The following is a 5,105-nucleotide window of genomic DNA, read 5'->3' as shown; positions in this document are numbered from 1 at the left end:
GAAATGATTCCCCGAAAAAAAAAGAATAAGTAAGTGTGCGTATTCGGCAAAAATGTCAATTTTGCCTCGAAAAGCGAACCCGTAAAAGATTAGGAAACATAAATTTGGTAATTAATCCAAGTTACCGAATTAAGTCCCTATAGAAATAGAAAACTTTAACTGAAACAGATTAGGAAAGATCCCACGGCTTTCAAGCGAGGAAAAGAGCCTGGGGACGAGGCGCAGCAAGAGCTGCGATCCTTCAAAGAGGCGTAGCTGCTGCTGCGTCTTCTCTCCAGCTTGTCGGTTCTCGGCAGAATTTAGGAAACGTCGAATAGTATAAATAGAGGCCTCGGTTGAGCTTCTATTCTTACAATTCTCCCTTCCTTGACTTCGTCTATTACATAAATAGAGGTTCTCGGCAGAATTTAGGAAACGTCGAATAGTATAAATAGAGGCCTCGGATGCCTTTGAAAATGGCATTAAGGAGTGGACTGATGAATTTACGAATGTGGAGAAACACGACATGGGTGATTTTAACTTAGGATCAATCATAATTTTTAAGCTAGTGAAGGTAATTAGGCCCTTTTTGGATGCTTGTCTTGAATATTGGGACCCGAGTTTTCATGTAATTTGGCTTTCCGAGAGACGAAATTTGTCCCTTTCCTTAAGAAATTGCTGCGGTTGGAGGATGGGACACAGAAAGTGTTCCGGCTATACCCCCTAGCTCTCAAGGTTATAAAAATAAAGTTAGGGATTTGCTTGGATTGACCAAGGGTGAGGTAGACCGTCATATGACATCAAAAGGTGTCCATATGTTTGAATTTGTCGATCGATTTATAAATAGGTAGGACCCTACTATATCTTATGTGGTGAGGTGTAGAGCTTATGGATTTTGCCTTCTTCATTTCTATGTCCCGCGAGGGCATGTGGACAAAGAGATGAGGGTGACCCTTGATTTTTAGGCATAGCCGAGCAAATGGAACTACGCCGGAGCCCAGCATGCTTAGTTCTAAGGGATACCATTCTAGGATTGGACAATAGAAAGGCGAACCGTGAGCGTCCTTATCTTGGGAGACCTATTATTTTACAGGTAAGAACCCGTTTTCTGTCCTATTCGGCCTTTTTTGCAGATCTGGCTAATGGAAAGGCTGCGGTTGATCGAGCCCCCATTTGACTTGACAGGATATCGCTCCCGATCAATTGCGATGAGAACGAGGCTATACATGTGGATTTCACTCGAGTATGCAATTATTGGGAAAATAAATTGAAGAGTGAAGGTGGGCCCTTGATTAGGTGGATCGTGCCATGATGGCATCTTAGATCGGTGACTGGAGTATCGTCTTTGGATCCAACACGGTCAATTCACATTCTCGGCTAGAAATTCATGGTCTATACTTTTCCGGAGAGATTGATGAGGCAAGTGGGTCAAAGACAGAAAATCCCGAAGCTAGACACCGTCCCTCAAACTTCCTTGGCGCATACTTCGGAGTCTTGTCGAGAGTGGGCAATTCACTGGGCCCAAAGGAATACGTGCTTCATACCCGTTTCAGTTGGCTCGTTATGGGTATCTGACTCATATCTGCAGTGGAGGAAAGCTAGCACCCCCGGGGAGCGTGAAAAGCTAAGGAAGCACGAGCCCGTAGACTATAAGATCTGCGAAGTAGCGAAGGAGAACCGAAAGTAATTAATTGAGGAGGAACAAGAGGCCTGATATCGAATCATCCGTCCGTCGAAGAAACCAAAGAATGTTCCAGCCGAGAAGATGGTGGTGGATCGAAATGGCAAAGCTAGACCACGAGAACGATCGTTAATGATTAGGTCGGAAATAACGCAAGAGCGTCCCGCTCGTGATCGAGACAAGGAATGTGACAAAGGCAAGGGGAAAATGGAAGAGTAGCCGTAGTCATTTTTAATAGTATTATTTATTATTTCAGTTATAATAAATGGCGCGGTTTTTAGAATCCAAGCCTAACATTTTATTTTTCAGGATTTTTAATTTATATGTATTTGCCGTATTACTATAATTTAAGGAGTAATGAATAAATGATTTTTTTAGTTAAGAAACTTTTATAAATTTTCTTTATTTATTCTTGTCGAATTTCAAATGCAACATGCAAGTGTCCTTCTATTTACATCTTGAAATGACGGGTTGTATCTTGTAAAGGATTGCCTACATATTCATTAAAAAAAATGAAATCAAACCCTGTACGTAGTTCGAAAAAATGTAAAAGAATAAATGTTCGAAGCAAGAGCTTGTAATGAACTTAGAAAAATAAGTGTGTGCTTTATTTACTCCTCAGAAAATGCAATTCAATTTATTTGATGGTATGAGAATGTCAAAATGTCAAAACGCAAGAGCGAAATGTCATAAGCTTTTTAGCGGGCCAGGGGCCATTTTTATTTCGTGTCCCAAGAGCGGCACGTGTGTCACGCGAGGCGCGTTTTATCCTATTCAAAGGTTAGTACCGTTTCAATTGGTATAGGTTAGTCGGATTAGAAAACTCATTCCCGTCTAGGTCTGTGAACTTAACCGAACCTCCTGAAAGTATGGACTTGACCAAAAATGGTCCTACCCAATTAGGTTTAAATTTTTCCCGTGGATCGACAGGTAAGAGAGCTCTGACTTACTTGAGTACTAAATCCCCTTCCTTGATATTTCTGGGTTTGACCCGTTTATTAATGGCTCGTTTGATACATGCCTGATATGTCTGCACATTATGTAATGTGCGTAGCAGCTGTTCGTCCAAGAGGACGAGTTCATCATACCTATCCCTATTCCATTCAGCTTCTGGAATATGACTTTCGAATAAAATGTGTAGGGATGGGATCTCTAGCTCTACTGGCTGTACAACTTCCATGTCATAAGTCAAATAGAAAGGAGTAGCCCTAGTGGGCATCCTAACTGACGTGCGATATCCCCATAATGCAAAGGGTATTTTTGTGGCACCTCATGTTTTGAGTTTATTTTTTTAGATTCATTTCCTTGTTTGAGTTTATTTTGTGATACATTTTGATAAGTTCGATATGGTTTGATGATAACAGAATAGTTAATCGTGTTTAAGTGGTAATAAGTTGAAATGGTATTCATGGAAATCAGTTATGTTGATTGTTGTTGAGACCTTCGTGGCATTCGTGGGTGAACTTTGGGACGAAGTTCATTTTAAGGGGGGAAGACTGTAATACCCCGTATTTTAATTATATTTCATAAATCATACTTTATAACTAATATTGATTAATTATATTTATTAATTATAATAATCACGGTTAAGTAGTTAGACGGAAATAATTAATAAAATAATAATGAGTCGGGACGGAAATTGGGTAATAAGAATATAAGATAATTCATAAAATAATAATGATACTCGATAATTATGTTATAATAATAATAATACTAGTAATACTAGTAATACTAATAATAATAATAATAATAGTAATAAGTTAATTACATAGTTTCCTAATTTCTCTCTTATAGATCTAAACCTACCCTATAAATAGAGATAAATTCCTTGCCCTAGTTTATAATATGCAATCTGAAAACAATTGATTAAAGAGAAAAGGAGACCTAAAGACGGAAAGGAGGAATTTAGCAAAATCAATTTATCGCCTCGAGGTAATACTTTAAGACCGTCTCATGTATATACTTTGCTTTGCTATAACTCATAAACTAGACCACCGTTTGACGAACTAAGACCGTCACCATGACCGTGGGATACGAGGGAGTAACCGGACACCTCTTGGACCACCGTTGACTGACGGGAAGGGGGTGGTTTGCTGGTGTTTTCGAGGGTGGTTGAAGGGGATACGCAGTATTTTTTTATATGGTTTTAACCCTTGTTCGTGTGACCCAGACCTGGACGGGGATTGGGTTGAGATCAGGGGTGAGGGTCGACCATGGGGGAGCTGTCATGTGTGGTTGTTGCGGGTGTTTTGTGCGGTGCATGCCGGAAAGTTTGAGTAAGGCTGAATTACGGTTTAAACACGTTTACACCCCTTGCCATGACTCGTTTGACTCAGACCCGGGTTGGTTGGGACCGTGGAGAAGAGGCGAGTTGATTGGTGGTGGTTGTAGGGTCCAAGGTGGGACCATGGTGGCAGGGTGGCTGGAAAAGCGTGAAATAGGAGAGGGGTTATAAGGGTTGTTGCTGTCGGCTTTTGGTAGGCTGTTATGGGTTGTTGTGGCAGGTTGTGGGACCACCGTGGGTCAAGGGAGACCACGGTGGTGGCCACGGGCTGCCATGATGGTGGTAAGGGTGGTGAGTGCGTGTTTGTGCTTAGTTGAGTCGGTTGTGGGGAGGCTGTTTAGGGCACGATTAGGACGGTTGCTGGGGACGGTTTAGCAGGTTATTGGAGGTTTTCAGGGTACGTCGTAGTGCAGGCTTGAGATGGATGTCGGCGGTGGTGTCACTGGTGGTTCGTGGTGTCGGAAAAAGGAGGTGGAAGGAAGGGTGTGTACATGGTTTGTAAACATGGTTGAAGGGTGTGCTACTAATTTTATTAAGTGTGTGGGTTGTCTCACGTGGATTCGTGGGTTATGGGTATTAGTTTATAGGTTTGACTTGTTTATTTTAAGACGGGTTTATTTAGGTGTTGACACGAGTTTCGAGAAGCCGGGATTTAAATATAATAACTCCGCATTTATCGTATAATTGTTTTATTATTAGTTTAATTATTTAACATGGGTTGAACATGGGTTTATTTTGTATAGCTTGATACGGGTTTTGACCAATAATTAAGACGGGTTTTACGTAATAATTTACACGAGAACATAATTAATATAATTAAGTTATAATTGATTAAAATAATGAATATAATTTATAATTGAATAATTATTATTTATATATAGGTGACGGACTTGTGGAACGGGTTTCTTGAAGAATAGTTTTAGTAGATTGCGTTAATTGGATTTGCTATTGGATTATATTTGCTGCAAGGTAGAAAACTACTCAATCTTGTTTTGTTTATCCCACTAAAAGATGGATTAATTGTATATTGTGGAGGATTGGTGAAGGAGGAGTCTAACTGGTTACAACAATTTTTTTTTTTACCTAGCTGGATTTTCTGTCTTATGCCATTATTCTATATCACGTTTGTTTGGTTACATTACTGAGACTATCATTATTATT

Source organism: Silene latifolia, chromosome Y (genome assembly GCF_048544455.1).
Source record: "Silene latifolia isolate original U9 population chromosome Y, ASM4854445v1, whole genome shotgun sequence".
NCBI classification, from domain to species: Eukaryota; Viridiplantae; Streptophyta; class Magnoliopsida; order Caryophyllales; family Caryophyllaceae; genus Silene; species Silene latifolia.
Note: the sequence above shows the minus strand (reverse complement) of the source record.